The sequence below is a fragment of the Mus caroli genome, unplaced genomic scaffold, assembly GCF_978045245.1.
Source record: "Mus caroli unplaced genomic scaffold, Mus_caroli_1 scaffold_1, whole genome shotgun sequence".
Classification (NCBI taxonomy): Eukaryota; Metazoa; Chordata; class Mammalia; order Rodentia; family Muridae; genus Mus; species Mus caroli.
The window spans coordinates 140550250-140563837 of record NW_028227256.1 but is presented as its reverse complement, the minus strand read 5'-3'; the positions used below and the strand labels follow the sequence as shown (position 1 = coordinate 140563837).

Sequence of the window (13588 nt, the reverse complement as noted above, 5' to 3'; positions counted from 1 at the left end):
GTGGGGCAGGTAGGGGGTATCTCCATAAAGAGACAGAGACTTGGGATAAGAGATGCATCAAATATTCATTGGAGGTGTCCTTAGCTGTGACTCAGCAATGGGAATATGGAGCGTTGGGAGGTGACCTCCTGTGGCCAGGCAGGAACTCTGGTGAAGCTATAGTAACACCAACTCACTCAAAATTTATCCTGTCTGCAAGAAATGCAGGGAATGTCAGTGTAGCAGAGACTGAGGGAAAGGCCAACCAATAACTGGCCCAATTTGTGACCTATCCCAGGCATAAGCACCAATCTCTGACACTATTAATGATACTCTATTATGCTTGCAGAGTCAAGTCTAACATGGCTGTCCTCTGAGAGGCTCCACCCACCTACTGACTCAGACAGATGCAGACACCCACAGCTAAACAGTGGTTGGAGCTTGGTGACTCTTCCAGGAGAACAGGAAGAAGGATTGCAATGCCTAAGGGGATAGGAACTCCACAGGAAGATCAATAGAGTCAACTAACCTGGACCCTTGGAGCTGTCAGAGCTTGAACCACCAACCAAAGAACATATATGGGCTGAACCTAGGCCTTCTCACACATATGTAGCAGGTGTGCATCTTGGTCTTTATGTGGGTCCTGTATGTGGAATGGGGGCTATTCTAAAAGCTGTTGCCTGTACTTGGTATGTGTTGTTCTAGCTGGGCTGCCTTGTCTGGCCTCAGTGAGAGAGCAATCACCTAGCATCTCAGAGACTTGAAGTGCTAGGATGGGTGAGACCCACCCTCTCAGAGGAGAAAGGGATGGGGAGGGGGAAAGGATTGTGGGAGGGGGTGACTGGGAGGGAGGCAGTGAGCAGGATATAAAGTTAATAAGTAAAAATAAAAAGTTTAAAAAAATTAAAAAAAGAAAATCCTCTTTCACATTTTTCTGAATTAATAAAATTTAAAGGATCAAAAAAAAAAGGTTATTACTGTCAGTTGGTAATTCCAGTGCACAAACTATGTTATATAATATTTTTCAATATACATAGATATATTCTTGTTTTGCTAAATGTCATATAATTTGTGTTTTCATGTTGTTGGCAATTTCAGTCTATAAATACCTTAAGTTTTCAATGCCTTTAGGTACTTCTCTGAGAATGTGTTTCAAGGACAATTGTACTGCTGTTGCCTACTGCTTTAGTCTAGAAGTCTCCAACTTCCACTTTTCATTGGTATATAGTTTGTGAAAACAATTTCTAGAAAGTGAACCTAGATTATTTGGCTTTAGACTTAAATCAGTTTTTAGGACCATAAGGAATGAAATTTTGTCCTTTACAATTACCTAGCTTCAGATATTCTGTTATAGCATCGCACATCATACTACACCTAGATTACTAGGTTATTTCAAAGATGCAAGGGTAGCTTCTTATGGAGCGAGTCTTGATGAGATTCTTACATATAAAATTACAAACAGTGCTTCAGTTTGTAGTTTATCTTCAAGTACAAATAAGTACACATTTGTGAGAGGGAGCTCTAAGTCTCATTTGCTCCTTATCTAGGAGGAAGCAAATGAGTACAGAGTTGTGTTGCTAGTAAACACAGTTTGGAAGAGGTTTATATAATGCAAATGTTAAATATTTGAATAAGTCAAATCCCCAATCAACCCAAGATGGTGAGAGATCATGAGAGGGAACCTTGCTGCTCCTTGTAATTGTATAGAAGCCTCATGATTAAGATGAGATTTCATTAGGTCAAAACCATCCCCTCTTCAACATTTGCCTGTGCTTATTATGCTTGTGTCTTAGAGTTATTGCTGTGATGAAACAAGCTGTGACCAAACTTGGGAAGGAAAGGGTTTATTTGAGTTGTCCTTCCACATCACAGTTCATCATCAAAGGAAGTGAGGACAGGAACTCCAACAGGGCAGGAACCTAGAGGCAGGGACTGATGCAGAGGCCATGGAGGAGTGCTGCTTACTGGCTTGCTCCTCCTCTTGCTTTGCTCAGTCTGCTTTTTTATAGAACCTAAGACTATCAGTCCAGGAATTGCACCATCTACCATGGGCTGGACCCTTCTTATTGATCATTAATTAAGAAAATGTCCAGCAGTCTTGCCTGCAGCCCAGTTTTATAGAGACACTTTCTCAATTGTAGTTTCCTCCTCTCAGATGGCTATAGCTTCTATTAATTTGGTATAAAACTAGCTAGCCTGGTGTGAATATGAGTTGGTATGAATAAAGCAACATATAGTTTTCTTGCATGTGGACGTCTACCCTGAGAGACTATCAATAGAATTATTTTAGAGGAAATAGAATAGGTACTTGTAGTCTGTTTTGTGCTGCTATAGCAGAGTATCTGAGACTTGGTAATTGTAAAGAACAGAATTTCATTCGGTATGGTTCTGAAAGCTGATAAGTCTAAAGCTGAGGCATAGTCATATGTACTGAATATGTTTACTTTATCATCAAATCTTCCAGAGGTGAGGAATACTATTCTTTATATTATCACAAGGGCAGAAGAGCAAAGAAAAACTACTTGTAAATGTCCTGTTCAAAGGTGTGGGGCTCTTGTGGCCTAATCAACTAAAAAAAGCTCTATGTTTCAATGCCACATTAGTTTTAGGAAGACATCCATACAATTGCAGTGAACTTGGTATTGTGGGAACAGTTTGATTTTTATTGTAAGTCCTAGGACCTAGGAAACCTCTTAGTCAGGTAAATGGACATGGTCCTTCATTCTATGAAGAACTGTTAGTCCATAGCTGTCTCCATCATCAGCCTATACATGGACAGACACATTAGTTTGCTTAGGAGCTATATGTAAAAATGTACCAAGATCACATGTTAGTGTCAATTGTCATTACTCAGTTTTCATTGAGAGTATGTTATGTTCATCAGCCTAGAATTCCACTTTAGATGCAAAATTAAAACTCCACTGAGGAGTCATTATGGAGAACAAGGAGTAAAGGAAAAGAAGAGTCATTTGTTAAGCACCAAAGAGCCTATGTAGGCGCCTCCCAGGAACAGTTTAGAAATTCAGATGTGATGCCCATGTCTGCCATCCTAGCACTCAGGGAGCCAGGGCAGGAAGGTCAGGCCCAGTAGGGTTAAATAGGGAACATTATAAAATGAGAGAGGAAGAGATGGAAGAAGGAGGGAAGAAATAATTAAGAGTTAGAAGAGGGCACTGAAAAGCTGGCAACAATTTTAGACCAATAAATGATTAAGGTCTTTGAGAAGTAGAAGTCACCGTTTCTGGCTGATATTCTCTTATCCTAAATGATAAGTACAGTTTCATGCTTTTTGAAAAAATGAACTTTGCATATTTTGGGATGGGACCTAAGTTTAATTTACTTATGTTTCTTGATCACTTTATAAACAGCCTAAGAGTAATTCTGTCCAATATTCAAAAACATTGTACATAAAACAGAGGCCTGTTGTATGTTTCATACTTGTGGAGTTAGGTCAATGCTTGAAGTTACCGATTTGGGGTAATGTATAGTCTTTGTTTTGGAGTTTTGGATTAGATGTGTTCCACTGTACTTATTTGAATCGAGACAAAGGACGAAATAAAATCAGATTTGCTCTTAAATCCTGGTTCTATGTATTTTTTTAAACAACTTAATTATAATGTTTTCTCCAACCAGAATTTGTGTTTGTGAAATTACAATATGTGAATATTTAGGAGAGTGCTATTCCTTATTCTGCCATTGCTAGTACATGTATTCAGGAATTTTTTGCTGGAAAATCTGTGTCTTCTTCTTGGGGCCTACTGTCCACTTTCTTCTTAATGTGTACATAGGCTAATAGTTGCCTTTGATGGAAATCACTATGTTTTTTTTTTTTTTGTGGCATCTGTGCATATGAGTACACAAGTAGACAAACAGCAACCAGGTATACAAAGGGTGGTCTTGGGCTTAGGTGATGATTAAGTTTAATTAACAACTTGATAGGATTTAGAATCTCATAGGACTCATACCTTTGAGTGTATCAGTAAGAGTGTTTTGAGAGGTTTAGCTTGAATGAGAACCCACTCTTACGTGTGGTGCAGTCTCAGAAAAGATAAAAAGGAGAAAGCAAGTGGAGGCCCAGCACTCATGTTCTGCTTTCTGCTGCAGGTGTGATACCTCTTTGTGGCAGAGTGGCCTTAATGCAGTGGCCCAGAGAAAACCCTATTTCTGTTCGTTCTATGAGGCACCCCACTGAAGCAATGCAAAAAGCAATGAATACAGGTTTCCTATTAAATATATGGGACATTGTCTTCCCTCTGTGCTTCTCCTGAAATCTGGTTGATTTGGTTCATCTAGGGACAGTTCAGTGCTTCTTCTTTTCATGAGACTTAAGTTATCTCATGAATAAGTGCTACGTAAGTGAAAATAATGGAAAACAAACAATACTTCTGGTCCCTGGGAATCTGTGCTTTAGACTGAACTGCAGGAAATTCTTTACTACCACAGACTTCTCTTTGAACATTATTTATGACAATAGAAAAAATTCAGTATGGTGTCTTAGTTACTCACCAGTGAGCTGACAGCCCAAGTTGTCATTAGATTACACTAGCAATATCCAAGTGATAGAGTCACATCGAATTGGAATGGTAGTGAAATGAACCCTAAATGTGTTCATTGATTTAAAAGGAGAAGGCACTATTTCCTCCATTCATGTCAATTTAAATTCTTCTTCTTAGTTTTTGCATAGGTTGCTAATGAAGGTGGATACAATATTTTTTGATTGATTTGTATCCATTGTTTATTACCTAAGAATTACTTGTGAACCTTGAAATTCATTTTAAAGATCTCGTTGTATGAATGTAGATAGAAAAAAAAATTCAGACTGGAACTTTGAAAATACAAAAAACAACAGTTAGTCTAACCCATCCCAATTTCCATGCTGCGTTGAGAGCACACACATACTGGGTTTGTCATATTTGACTTTTAATTTCAATTAACTGTCTGCAGCACCGAATTGTTTTTGAAAATTTGAATCGACATTATACACACACACATATATAAAACTATTAAACTCTATACAAGGCAGACATATGTATTGATATCAAGATACTTAACATTTGTTTAGGTGAAACTTCAGCATATAATGTTCTAGGGAGAATCTAGGGAGAGGAAGAACTAGAAAAGTTTTCCAGGGCATCAGTAATGTTCAATATGTGAATGATTTTAAAACGATGACAGGACTGGGGCTAAAACAGTGAAGAGCACTTGCTGCTCTTTTTCAGGGGACCACATTTTGGTTCCCAGCATCTTTGCTGGGCAGCTCACAACATCTCTAACTCCAGCTCCAGGAGATCTGATGTCCATTTTTGGCCTTTGCAGGGTTCATCATGCATGTTATCACCCACCCACCCACACACACACTCTTAAAGAAAACACACACAATATTGTCAGAAAAAGCACAAGGATAGCTGCCCTCTAAGAATAACAAACATTTACACATTTGTTAGAACAGCCATGTCTTCTTCAAAAGGCTCCCAGATTCAGGCCTTTTGACATTCCTGAATAAAAGGAAGGAGTAGGGACAATCAGTGGATTTTCATCTGAGATTTCAGCCGTTTTCTTCTGTGCATCTTTGCCAAATATTTATGCTTCAACCCAGCTTCACATGGCCTTCTAGGGTACAAGACTACACAGAGAATGGAAGGGTAACTGAAGATAGAACCTCATCTATGCACCTGCGTGTTAGGTAGCATCCATTCAGGCCAAGACTTTCTGGTTGTATGACTGTTTGGTGGTGGTGATGGTGGTGGTGGTGGTGGTGGTGGTGGTGTCTACATATACTTCCATAACTATGCATACTCTATAAACTAGCTCAATAAACTCATTGATTTCCTAAACTGAATTTGGTTGTAATTGCTGCTTTGGGCTCTCCTCAGTACCCTGTGCATAGTAAAGAGATGTTTGTTCATATTTCCTCAGAAAGGGTTTATGCAATAGAAGTTAAATACTGTGATTTTTAGGAATTGAATCAAAAATGCTTAAGGATGGCTTTTCATCAACTTCTGGATAAAAATTGAAGAATCATATATTATTAATATATAATAATGAGTATGTTATTATGAGATATATAACTAACATATTAAAATACAGAGAATAGAGTATTTTTTCTCCAGAAAGTAAAGAAAGAAAAGTCATGGTTAACTAAGTCCTATTTACTTTTTTTTTTTTTATTTCTTAGCCCATTTAGTTCAGAGTTTCTCAAAGTAAGATTGCACATAAATATAATATGAACTCACCATGCAACATTATTGTAGTACTTGCTAAAAATACAGCTTCTGGGTCATCCTTTAAACTTTCTGCACCATGTCTCTGATGTACAATAATGCCTAAGAACTGTGTTCAGGTTTTCACTCTCTTCAATATTGTTAGACAGTTTTATATTGAAGGTAAAAGAGGTCTTCCACATTGCTTAGTTTCTAGTGCTGTTTGCACTGTGTTCTCTGCAAAGGGGAGTTTGTTCTGCTGTGGGAACTATTTCATGTGTGGGACTCGGCAATGTCTATGAATGTAATGCCTAACAACACGGATAGCAGAAGATATAACCTCTGGCCCTGTGGAGTCAGGTCTTTTGCACAATCTTTTAATATTTGAATAACGGACAGTATGTCTGTTGGAGTTAGACTTAATAATGTCATTTACTGGAGAGCTGGTAAGCTGGTTGGAAACTTTTTCTTTTTCTTTTTGTATAAGGCCAGACATGAAATACTTTAGGCTTTGTTAACTATGTAATTTGTGGTTCAACCCAGCTTCACATTGCCTTCTAGGGTACAAGACTACACAGAGAATGGAAGGGTAACTGAAGATAGAACCTCATCTATGCACCTGCGTGTTAGGTAGCATCCATTCAGGCCAAGACTTTCTGGTTGTATGACTGTTTGGTGGTGGTGATGGTGGTGGTGGTGGTGATGGTGGTGGTGGTGGTGGTGGTGGTGGTGTCTACATATACCTCCATAACTATGCATACTCTATAAACTAGCTCAATAAACTCATTGATTTCCTAAACTGAATTTGGTTGTAATTGCTGCTTTGGGCTCTCCTCAGTACCCTGTGTACCTCAGTACACCCTGGCGTATGTGTAACATACGCCACTGCTGTACTGGAAACAGCCAAGAAAAATACCTAAGTGAATGAACAAGACTGCCTTCCAATCAAACTTTTTTTTATTATTATTTATAAAGTTGTCTTTACATCTTGAATTTGCCCTTTATATACTGTCATCCTTTCTCAAAAAAGCTACAGTATACAGTATGATGGTTAAAACTGTAGCATGAATATTGGATAACTAATTATGAGCTGTGATTGTATGAGCATACTGGTTAAAATATCTTCTTTGGTTTTTGGTTCTTCTCTCTTACTATGGATGCTACATTGGCTCATTTATGGATAATCAAACCTTGGGTTAGTTTGTAAAGATAGTCACAAATTATCCTCTCCCCAAGGGGCTGAGCCTATTTCCATAGTCCTTTTAAGTGTGCTATCCATATAACACAGTATAAGAGATGTATGAGCTCCCATCGCCAGCTCTAAAAGGCCCCGAATCTTCCACTGTTGCTGTGCATCCTGCTGTACACCACACAGAAGAACTCCATGGCTATTTGACTGCTTCCGTTGAGACTCCTACACATGGGGGAAGCCATCTGAGGAGGACAATGTAATCTCGACATATCAAGTCACTTAGTAGTGACTTATTCTAACAATAAGGCAGTTTTCATTGTGTTTTTATTTGTTTGTGTTTTTGCTTTAAGCTCCTTGTTTTAGTGCTTGGTTATACAGAGATGGACCTACCACTGATGTAAATAGGTAGCAAGGTCACAAGCTAAGTGTGAAAATGGGGAGCATGTGTTTGAAATTTCAGTAGAACACATGAAATAGTGCAGTGGGTGATGGCACACCCAGGAATGTTCTAGAATTAGCTAGGGAAATAAAGGAGGGCTTCTGGGGAGTATTAACAATTTACTCAAGGCTGCCTGTTCTAGCACTCACCAGCCAACACTTGGGAAACTGAGGCAGGGGATCATGAGTGTGAAACAAGTCTGAGCAACATAGTACAATTTTGTCTCATGAACCCCTTGAGTTGAGTGAACTTGATGGAATCTATGAACTTTAGAGTAAGGCAGAAAACAGCATGTAGTCATTTCAGGTGTGCTCCTGCCTTGCAGCTGTAGGTACTGGGGTGCATTTAACTGTGGGTGGTCTTATTTTAACAAGTGAGCATGTTGGAGAAGCATGTGAGTTGGGAGGTTTAACAGAATCAGAAGGAGTGACAAATGGGCATAGAGGATGCTGTTGTGACAACAAGGGACCTTGTAAGTCCCATTGCACATTGGCTTCAGTGAACTGTTGCAGGGAACAATGGGGGAAGGGTGCTGGAAGGATAAGCTCTAGCTTCCAGAAAAGTCGGTCCTTTAAACTCAAGGAAGAGATCATACTTTTCTAATTTGGCCCATCTGGGCTTCATTTCTTAAAATTTCCTCCAACTTTATATATTCTATTTAGGGAGGGAGATGAGAAGCTGTACTGGCTAGTTTTGTGTCAACTGACACATGCTGGAGTTATCACAGAGAAAGGAGCTTCAGTTGGGGAAATGCCTCCACGAGATCCAGCTGTAAGGCATTTCCTCAATTAGTGATCAAGGTGGGCTGGGAGGTCCCCTTGTGCGAGGTGACATCTCTGGGCTGGTAGTCTTGCTTCTGTAAGAGAGCAGGCTGAGCAAGCCAGGAGGAGCAAGCCAGTAAAGAACATCACTCCATGGCTCTGCATCAGCTCCTGCTCCCTGAGCTGACCTGCTTGAGTTCCAGTCCTGACTTCTTTCAGTGATGAAGAGCAATGTGGAAAGGTAAGCTGAATAAACCTTTTCCTCCTCAACTTGCTTCTTGGTCATGATGTTTGTGGAGGAATAGAAACCCTGACTAAGACAGAAGCCATGCCCATTTTGGCTTTATACTCCAAGGATTGGTCAGATGCTTTGCTAGCAGAGTTTCTTGTCTTCTTGTTGGTCTTAGTACCACAGGATTCCGTTCTGCCACCATGACATCCTCGGGTTCTCCTTTAGCCTTTCTAGTGGTGAATTTGCTTGTGTGGAAATGGAAACCAGCTCTTGGAAGACATGTTTTTTTTTAAGGTCAGAGGTGGTGAGAGATGTGTGTGCATTTATTTCTGCCCATTCTCATGTATTCCAACTTTAACTTTTTTTTGTTTCTTTGTTTCTGATTCCATCCTTTCTATTTAGATTCCTGTTTTAACTCCTTACTTCCTGACTCATGGATCTAGTCCCTGAGTTTTATGTGAAGACAACAACTTTATTGACATCGAATAAGCAAGCACGCCATGTCTGTGCATCCTATTCTCCCACTAATACTTCAAATCTGCATATGCACTTCTGTCTAAACGTCTGCAGAAGACTGACTGTGGGAAATAAATGGAAAAGATAAATGGAAAAGACAAAAGCTTTTTGTTTTGTTTTGTTTTTTGTTTTTTTTTGGTTTTTGTTTTGCTTGTGAGTGGAGTCTTTATCTAACAGTAGACACACATATGTAGGTGGAATGATAGCAGAAGTGGGGTTTGGGGAAGAATAGACCCAGCAAAGGATGGGAAAGAACAGTAAAAGGTGACTTGGAGCAAGATGCAATGATACTTACATATGAAACTGTTATGATGAAATCCATTGTTTATATACTAACTTAAAAAATTAACTGCAACTTAATTGTAGAATTTCAAATGTCTTATGACCCAAGATGCTGTCTTACAGCATTAATAAGTAAGTTCACTCTATCAATAAATATTTAACAAGCTCATTCTTTTGGTGTGCAGTGACATAGCATTTTTATCTTTTTGCTGCAAGTTGGAATGATTCATAAGTGCTTTAAAAAATCCTCTAGCACTTTACCAGATTATTTCAACTTTTGATGACCATTTTCTGTCATTGCCTTTAAAAATGGTGAGAGATTTTTTTCTGAACCCTCCAAAGCCTCTACAAATGACACCTCAACTTTCCCCTGACCCAATTCTCTCCTCCTACAAAAGTTCATTGCTTTTCTGTATTGAGGTGTTTTTTTTAAACCAATTAACTATGCTAATGTCATTTCAAATTGTTGGTCTGAAACATTAGAATTGTGGCTCGCTGCTTTTATATTAATTTCTTTAATCTTTGCTCCTGTTTTCTTTCACCTGGCCCCCTTTGCTGATGAACCCTCTGTAAACTTTTTAGCCCCTCAGGTGCCCTTGGTTACACATAATCCCCTCCTGGTTTGTTTCTTGGGCTTCTCTTGCTGCACTCTCCTTCCTCTTCCTCTTCCCCTTCCCCTTCCCTTCTCTCCTCTCCTTTCCCCATTTCATCCCTTTCCCCTTACTTCTCCAGTAGTGTTTTCCTCATCTCTGTATTTTTCTTTCCTTTGTTTACTAGAATTATACTTCTCAAAACTGTTCCCTAATCTGTTCTGTTCTTTAGTCTTTCTGAGTGTTTTTCCTGTTAAATATCTTTACCCCTCTCTTCTACATCTGTTCCTCACATCCTTCATCAACCTTCTCTTCTCTTCTCTTCTCTTCTCTTCTCTTCTCTTCTCTTCTCTTCTCTTCTCTTCTCTTGACTCTGCTTTTCATTAAGGATACTGTATTTCAGAGGTAGAATAACATTGAATTTGAGTCAAAATAGGGCACACTCCCACACCCACACACCTTTTATTCTGTTTCATGTAGCACAGATCCAAAGTATAATACAAACAAAAATGGTGTCCCTGAGCCATGTTTCTGGCTTTCCATGTAAGTATCTCAGTCTGCAAACAGTGGATTCTTTTCATCTTGGACTGAGTTTGTTCTGTAGCTTTGTATTTAAGGGTGTGTATAGACTCCAGATGCATGTATACTCTATTTTGTTTTATGTGGTTCTTGTCTCATGTTTTGTATACAATGTCTCACAAAATGATAGTATCATGATTTGAAACTGGGTGGGGTTGGTGTGGAAGCAGAGGAAGCATAATTGATTCTATATTGCTTCCTTTTTCTTGCTCTGTGACATCCTAGAAGAGACAAGGAAAGGAAGAAAAGGAAGACTGGAAAATAGGAATATGAGATCAGACAGGTGTGGGAGTTTCTCAGGATTAAGAGGAAGGAGCTAAGTGGAAAATGATGAACAGCTGTGGCAGATTCCCCACCTGCTGTGCTTCGTAGGCCCTCTGCACGGGCTTTGTCTTTTAACTATTCGTTGTCCAGAAACCTGTCCTTCTGATGGAACAATCTTGGAAGCACAGGGCTATGTTACTAGCTTATAGATGAGAAGTAGACTCTGAGATGTCTGTTTAGTGCCAGGATTGTAGCTTATTGGTACAGTGCTTGACTGATTTGTGAGGGATCTAGGTTCAATCCCTAGCACTATGTAGCAACAGAAGTGTAATGATTTAGTCACTGGGTATTTGGAAGCAACTGGGATAGCTCATTAGCACTGTATGCTATTTTTATAAAAGTCAGGTGAGACCTCTATTACAGGGTATAGGTTTGCATGGAGAAGAGGAAAGGCCAACACTCTTTATGAGCAATGAGTCAAGTTATGGAAGATGACAAATTACTGTTGATTCCTTAGAAGAAGTGGATTTGGGTTGGGTTGTAAGCCACTCTGGGCTGTCTAGTAACAAGTGTATAAGGTGACATTTAACAGAGCAACAGAGAAATAGCCTGAAGCCTTCAGCTTTAGGTTGGGATGGGTTAGGCAAATTTTGTGGAAATGACTACATGATTCAGGTCTGCAGGCAGCACCGTTTGTGTTACTTCTCTTTCCGGAAATGCATTTTACAGTGCTTGGACCCCAGTGAATACGCTTCAGATGGCCTCATTACTATTCTGCTCGAAGCCAACAGAGGTAAAGGCAAAGTGCTTGACTTAAAACTTTAAAAGCCTTCCAGTGCTTTTCTTTATGCACCGACTTCTCAAATGTGTTGGAAACCACCTAAATAAATGGGCTGCTCTCTGCAAATTTAGAACTTTCGGGAGAGGACACATGGAATAAAATGAGCTTCAAATGATATTTTTGGAAAAAAAAAAAGAAAAGACAAGTGCCCTTCTCTTGCCCTCCAGAGTATTATAGAGCTTTGCTTTAGTATTATGGAGAACAAAAGCAATTAAGATTGTAGTTCTTTTTACACAGAAGAGCACTGAAGAAATGGCCTGGTTATGAGTTTCCTTCAGTGTTTGTATGCTCATTGGTATAACTGTGATGGCTTATATGTTATCAGCATTTTACTTACTGGTACCCACTGATGTTTGGAAATAAAATGTGAATCATAGGTTATGATGCTTAGCAGTTAAACATTTGATTATAATTCTATCTATAGAGTCATGGGTTGATACCATAGTATCATCAAAGGAAAATAAGATTTTTAATGACCCAGTTGCATTTGTCCACCGTTTAACTTATTGGTGTAGAATAACTCAAGAACTATAGTTAGTGAAACCATTTGCTAAGAGAAAGAAGCTAAAACAGAAAATATTTGTTAAGATAGAAGACAGAGCAAAACATATTTTGAAATGGTTCTATCCATCTCTACGAGTTACTACTCCATTAGAAAGTTGAAAGGCAAAGTAAAGTTTAACATGTCAGGCCTGCTGTGTTCTGCATGTAAGTACCATCTTGGTGATGTTTTAATCTGAATAGTACCCCCACTTCTCATGTTTCCACTATTTGCGACTCTTGTAAATTCATAACCAGGACGTTTATTTCTTCAATGCTCTTCTGTGTAAAATTTATCAGTTAACATAGTTTTATGAGGTTTGGGAAAAACTGTTAACTGATATAATTGAGTGTTCAATATGGCTTCAGCTTCTATAAACGAATTAGAATAAATACATTCATCCATCAGTCTAAACTTGATCTCCCAAGAGGAGAAAGATTTCAGTTGATAGATTCCAGGAAGAAAATAAAATTGAGCTTTAGAAAAAAAAATAATGAAGCACCTGCAAGCCACTTAGAAGTACAAGTAATTGGTGAAAGAATACTTGGCACATCGTAGTGTTAGCTGTGAATCGTAAACGGGCTTTACTAAAACTAAAAACCAAAAGGTTTTATAATTGTGCTATTTTATTGGAAATCACAGTAAATAGGTATGATTTGCATTTGATCTCAGTGTTACAAAATTATTTGCAAACAAAATAAAAAAGTACCCCAAGAGTAAAAGGGACTAGAGAGATGGTTTAGCAACTAAGAAATGTACTATGGGACCCAGGCTCTGTACCCAGCACTGTAAGAAATGGGTTTGGAGTAACATGAAAAGGATCCGAGTTTAAGTATTTGGCAAGGCAAAACATCTTACCTCTGCAGGAGAGTGTATGGCTATTCGAAATGAAGCAGGCAAGCACATCCAGAGGGCACACCCATGGCATTTGTATTCCTGACACAAAGGAGGAGTACTGTGCCTCACACTGGCCAAAATTAGGCTTCATGTCCCTCAGGTTTCATGTATTTATCAAGATGCAACATTTGAGAGCAGGTTACAATCTTCAGTCTGTACATTGATCTTAGAAAAATGCTGAGAGAGTGGGGATTTTTTTTCCCAGATGGTATCTTCATAAATTTTTTGTTTTTAAATGATGGACCATAATCTCAGTTCCCTTTCACAGACAAGTC

General features: G+C 38.9%; 1 long non-coding RNA gene across 1 annotated transcript in view; it reads left to right on the top strand.

Moving 5' to 3' along the window:
• LOC115030088 (uncharacterized) overlaps nt 1-757 on the top strand; it is a 159486-nt gene extending 158729 nt beyond the window's left edge. Inside the window, exon 7 of the long non-coding RNA XR_003835708.2 lies at nt 329-757. This is a non-coding gene — a long non-coding RNA (uncharacterized LOC115030088). The remainder of the gene's footprint in view (nt 1-328) is intronic.
• The last annotated feature ends 12831 nt before the right edge of the window (nt 758-13588 follow it).